This window comes from Cyprinodon variegatus, unplaced genomic scaffold (assembly GCF_000732505.1).
Source record: "Cyprinodon variegatus isolate N-32 unplaced genomic scaffold, C_variegatus-1.0 Scaffold66, whole genome shotgun sequence".
NCBI lineage: Eukaryota > Metazoa > Chordata > Actinopteri > Cyprinodontiformes > Cyprinodontidae > Cyprinodon > Cyprinodon variegatus.
Genome location: NW_015150519.1, coordinates 897,995 through 904,793, shown reverse-complemented (window position 1 = coordinate 904,793; position 6,799 = coordinate 897,995).

The following is a 6,799-nucleotide window of genomic DNA, read 5'->3' as shown; positions in this document are numbered from 1 at the left end:
CTCTAAGCAATCATTAAAAATTCTGTGTAAACCAGCTAACCCACGCAAGGCAAAAATTAAGAATTCATATTTTAAGAGATAATATTACTTTTTAATATAGTTGTTTGTTGGTGAAGAATCTCAGTTATCAAGTTCATAGTCGCTCCAACAAAGTAAAAAAAAAAAAGTTGAAACTGGACATGCAAATGGTTCAATTTGCATGTTTTCAAAGTCATAACAAGGCTTTTGTTTGTGCCAGTCTATAAGCCTGGAATTCAAACAATACTCCAGACATTTTGAATTGAAAAAGCTGGGAAAGGAAATGTCTTTTTTGTCGTCTTTTTTTTTTTTTTTTTTTTACTTTTTTAACGTTGTTGGAAGTTCTTATATGTTATGCTTAATTTTTTTCAAACCTTTCATTTCAGGTAAGTTTCATTATATATATATATATATATATATATATATATATATATATATATATATATTAAAAGAATATTTGACACATCTATCTAATGATTCCCAGTTATATTTGTGGTTGATGTTTCTTTGTAGATGTTGCTGAAAACAACACAATAAAGACGGTAAACTTACATTTCTCTTTCATTTACATTCACCTTTGGTTAATTGATTTGTTTGTTAGTTTGACCTTTGGTTATGTGACTTATTTATTAAAACCAATCATTTATTGCCCTAATTAAGCGCTTGATGATATTCAGGAGGTAGGTTTAGTTCTACAAGCATTGAATCAAGGTGTATTGATTATATGCTATATTGCGGACTTGAAAAAATTGAGAACTGAGGTGCAGTTAAGTAAATGCATCACTAGATGATGCCATAGTACTGATGTATTTCTGGCTTGTCATCCGGTCTGCAAATGTATGCTTGTTCGAGCTTTCTTGCCCATACTTTGAAAAATAAAAAAAATAATAATATTAATAACAAACTGCCCTGTGCAGTTGATGGCATATCTGGTACTGCTAATATTCTGGAACTGTGGCACCAACATTACAGTAGATTATTTAATAGTATTCATGGTGAACTGTAAATAGTGTTGATCATACGGATAAAATCCTGCCTAGCTAAGTTCATAAAGCTATTTCAAGATTGTCTGTTGACAATTTAGTCTGACTGACAATACATCCACTGAGTTGGAGTGAATCTCAGCAGAGCATTTAAATTATGCAAGTGCATGGCTAGCTCCTCTACTTTTTTTTTTTTTTTTCTTTTTTTTTTACAGTTTTTCTTCCTTTACATGACTCTATGCCAAGTGCCAATAATAATAAAAACTTTAGAAAATTACCTCTGCATTTAACCCATCCCCTTGTGGATCATTGGACTGCCATTGTGTGGCGCCTGGAGAGCAGTGTGGGATTAGGGGTTTTGCCCAGGAACCCAGAGTGGAGGGTTTGGGGATTGAACCGGATATTTGAAACTTTCTCAGAGCACAAGCGCACTTCTCCTCCAGGAAGCTTTTTCAATTCAAAATGTCAAAATCTGCATCAAGTTCGAGACTTTGTTTGATTTGATTGTTTTTTTTTCTTTCTTAACATAAAAGGCTTCCTTCACACCCCTTTCTAACCACCTGTCTTCTTTGTCCAAAATGTGAACTTTCTGGTCCTCAAAAGAATGTCCTTTGTCCATAAGGTGTAGATGTACTGCAGAGTCTTGCCTGTCTGTGTTGAGCCATGAGTCTATGGAGAGGTTGTTTTTGTTTCTCCAGTATAAAGATAAGAGCATTCCTCACTGCAATGAACTTCATACACCAATCTGCTTATATAATGGTCTGGGGGGTTTGTATTTAGGATGTACTAGTCCCTGTTTAAGGGTCTTGTTTAATTTGAAATTTACTGGGATTTTGTTTTTGGAGAAAATCCTTTTGAGTTTTTCAGAGACTCCAGCAACACACTGGATGACAATGTTTTTGCGTTTAAGTTTCTCATTGTTATGTTCTGCTGCATGTCTTTTTTATTCCTTGGTTACACAATAACTGAGGGTTGAACAAACAACAAATTTAGTGAAAGAAATTCTATCTCAGATTGTACTGATAGGCTTGATGATTTACTGTGCTGGGCTGGTAATGCTTAATCTGTCACAACTGCATGACAGTGCAGATAAGAACATGGCCATGGAATAATTAAAAAAAAACTTCTCTAGTCTGATCTGTTTTGGTACAGCAAGTCTATAGCAGTTAACCCTACGTGTCACCCTGTTTTTTGTTCTCAGCAGGAAACCTGTCTGAAAGAGAGCAAGAAAAAAGGTTGACAAGGAAATTCAGAAGCGAGCAGGCAATAAAGACCAGGGTGACTGACAGATTTATGAGAATCTCCTTGCAAGAACGAGGAAAAGGTGCCTTTTAAAAACAGGATGGGTTATCACGGATCACAGATTCTCTGACTGTGACTGGCTGGATGTGCTCTCTTCATCCTCTGACGTGGGAGTTGGCTCAGAGCTTGTCTGCCTGGCTGTGGGTTTCCTGGACGGGGTCGCCTTTTATAGTTGCTTTTTGTATCTCTGCTTCTGTCTCCTTGAACCCCAGTCAGCCTCGGTAGATGGCCGCTCACACTGAGCCTGGTTCTGCTGGAGCTTTTTTCCTGTTAAGAAGGAGTTTTCCTCTCCACTGTCGGTACAAGCATGCCTAGTGTGAGGGATTGCATTCGAGTTAATGAGTCGATTCAATCAGCTGGTCTTCCTTAAATTAATCAATTTGACTGTATGATCTGGTGAACTGTAAAGTGCCTTGAGATGATGTGTTGTAATTTCGCGTTATATAAATAAACTGAATTGAATTACCTTCTGTAGCTCATTTGAAATGGACATAAGCAATCAGGAAAAAAATGTGTCATGTAAATAGGCCAGTCAATATATTCTGATTGCAACTCTAGCGCACATCATCTTTGTGGTATTATTCCACTTTGAAGACCTTTTCAACAGCAGCTTTAGAATTTAGCAATATTCAGAAAGGAGAATCTAAACCCTGCATTCGATTTTGCAGACGGTACCCTCACATAACAAAAATGTAAATTTTTAAAAAGAAGTTAATGATTAGGAGGGCGGGGGAGGGGCAGACAGACTTGGCAGGCCCAAGAGGGTAGTGAGGGTCTGCTCAAAACATCTGGTNCATCTTTTTTCCTTGGCTTTTGGCACAATTTGAGAGGTTTTACTTTGTTTTATTCTTTTTGTATACTAATATGTATTTTACACTCGTTTTTTCTCTATTTTATAATTTTATTGTATTTTATGATTGTGTTCAGCACTTTGGTCCTGTTCGGTGTATAAAGTGCTTCATAAATAAAGTTGATATGGTATGGTATGGTATCATCTTTGTGGTATTATTCCACTTTGAAGACCTTTTCAACAGCAGCTTTAGAATTTAGCAATATTCAGAAAGAAGAATCTAAACCCTGCATGCGATTTTGCAGACGGTACCCTCACATAACAAAAATGTAAATTTTAAAAAGAAGTTAATGATTAGGAGGGCGGGGGAGGGGCAGACAGACATGGCAGGCCCAAGAGGGTAGTGAGGGTCTGCTCAAAACATCTGGTGGAGCCCTTGGTCAGGGACTTGTTTAATTCCCACCTCCTGGGACAGGGCCTCTGGATTGGTAGACTGAGGTGGTGGTGCTTTGGAACTGATTCTGGTATTTTCAGGTAGATTCAGAATAGAAGGACCCAGTACTTATTTATTATTAAACAGGTGCAGATCTGCAGTGGCTAGGGCATCTAAGACAGGAAACTCTGCAGGAGAGAAACATAAGTTAGGGACCACATAAATCTAACGGAGGAAGATTATAAATGTGAGTCACCAACCACGATGCAAGGACCTTAGATTCAGGAGCAGGTGGATCGGATGAGCAGTGATTAGCAACTGAGCAGAGCTGGACAGGTGAAAGGTGGAATTAATAATTAATAATTTTGATCGTGGTATTAACCTAGCTGCTGTCATGTCTGCTACTTATGTCTGTCTGTCTGTCTGGTACTTATTGTGAAAATAAGTATTACATGAGCATGTTGGGATTTTATGTTCAACGCTCATCCAGGGATGCCAATTAATGTTGTGGATTTATATTCTATTCAGTCTCCAGCCAGCTGGGAATTTATATTTCTGATACTTTAAGATGTTTATTGCCCTCCCCAGTAGGGCTGGTAAATATCTTATTTAATCAGATATTATTTTGGCTGTTATATATTGTTGTGAACACACTCTACTGTCTGTGTGTTAGAACAATAAATGAAAGAGTGATTTGAGCACTAATCATGGTCAAACTGTTAATTCTGCACATACATGGAATAAATTCACCACAAATTCTGTTCAAAATATAAAAGTTTATTAACAAAATTCATTCAGCTCCAAGTCAAACATATTTCAGTTTAAAACTCTTAACTAAAACTCATGAAACTCAACTAGCTGAACTAATATGTACAAAGAAGAGGGGGAAACATGGTTGAAAACCATATTATAATTTAAGATGGATCTTGCGTTTGAAAACCAAAGTTTATATGGAAGAATTTGGAATATGATCAAATTAGCTTTTCACTAATTTAGAGAAATTTGAATATTTTCAGACCAATTCACAATGTAAATCCATTAGTTGAATAAAACATTATTTGGCCAAATAATGTTTTATTAAATTATTTGCTTCATCAGGAACCAATACTCTTCAGTTAATGAGTCTTTACCCTCTTTGAAATAGCCAGCAATGAACAGACACGAGGATCCCATTAAATGACTCTTGGTCATACTTTGTAATCGAAATGTAATGAGCATATGAGGAACACATGAACACTAATGTTATATCAGTGTTTAAACCCTTAGTGAAATAAAGCTTGTCCAAGCTTCAACAACAGCTCAAAACATTTACTGTAGCATAGCGTAGCATGAAGTCCATCCTCTTAGCTTTGTCTCTACTCATCAGTAAACACATGAAATGATCAACATCATCAAAAGACATTGTTTGTTCTGTCCCTAATTTTGCCAGACCTGCAAACCTTTTTGTCCATGTCCGTTTGGAAGGCTAGAGGTTTCATCCAGCAGCAGCTTAGCTGTCAGGCTAACAGCAACCAGGGGTTCTTTGTTTCAGTCTCACACCAGGGGTCCTTCTCATCCAGTCTGGCTTTATTAGTTTTGAAACACAAGAGAAATGTGTTGCAAAAAGGTCTCCTTTGCAGCAGCTTGGTTTTGAAAGGTCAATCATGATGACTTATTCTTGATGATTCTTGACATCTGGGTCTTTTTGGGCATGGTTCTTAATTTTTTGCAGAGACACTGCCGAAGTGGAGACCAGCCAGCCTCACAGGAACAAGAGCTAGTTTGGCTGAAAATGTGGGGCGCAGAGGTAGCACAGCTGTTTATTCACCAAAATTGTTTTCTCTTCTCTGGTCATCATGACAAGATGAAATATGGACACTGGTTCCTAATGTCCAAAAACCATGATCATGGCATATGGCACAACACTGTAAAGTATTTTAACAATATAGATCAGCTACCAGGGGTGCGATCATGGCAATTTGTTTCCATCTGTACTGACTGTACTGGTGATGCTTGAATGGTCACAGCTGCGTGACAATGCTTTTAAAAAACAGCTGTGGAATGAATAATATGTACTTGCCTATTCAGGTCATTTTATGTTCATCGGGTCTATCAGTCAACTCTCTTTAATCTACTGTTTATCGAAGAAGAAGTTACTGTAATGAAATATCGTACACTTGTGCTGGTTTCCTTTTTACATTTTTATATATCTAAAAGGGCAACTTATGTTAAATATTATAATATTTTGTTAACTGTAAAACTGTATTTAATGATAAGTCCATATTTAAGGGCGATTTACCAATACCATTGCTTGTCAAATCAAGTACAAATACATTTATTTCAAGAAAATTTTACTAACATAAAATCACTTCTCTGAAACAGAGCAGCACATGATAGGGCTGACTGCCAAGATCGCGCTGTTTGATTTTTGAGAAATAACTTTTAGAAAGAATGAGGAAAATGTGTCTGTTACCAGGAAAGGATAAAAGAGCTGATGGAAAAAATTTGTTGTCATTCTGACACCACAAAATACTGTCAACTGTTATGCTTGTTACTGTATATGCAGGTCACAATCATTGTTATAAATACACAACAGGTTGCGTTGCTTTGTTGCCAAAATCTCATGACAAAAAAAACAAAAATTGCATCAACTGATGTTTTTTTTTTTTAGAATATCAAATCTCAACAAGATTAGCTACATTTTCACTGATAAACTGTATGACAACTTAACATTTAGGAAGCATAGATCATATTCTGTGTGCCAGCTTGCTGTAATATAAGGTACTGTAAGTTTATAATGCACCTTCCATACAGTTTTCGGAAAAGTATTCGAATTGAACTCTGGCTCAATGGCTCAATGTCAGAGACCTAAACAGAGATGAAAACAAAGATTAACTGCAGGTTTCATTTAAAAACATGAATAGCTGCTGGTCTGGTGACTAAAACATTGTCACAAAAAACTAAGACACATTTGACTAACATCCTTGACCCACAAAAAAATATAACTTTGAAATTATTATTTATTTATTTTTTTATTTGTCTCCAGTCGTGCCTGTTTGTGTTTTCCATTGTTTATTCCTGACACGTGTTTAGTTTCTTCTTGTCTTATTTAAGCCCGTTCCTTTCATTTTTTGTTTGTTTGTTTTTCTTGTCATCTTCCTATCCTCTGGTTTTTTGGTGTGACCTGAGATGTTGTTTTCATTTAATGTTCTTTTCATCATTATGTTTCTCCCTATGTCCTACTATCACATAAGGTTCTTACAGCCTTAAAGGTATAGAGGATGATCTTTTATT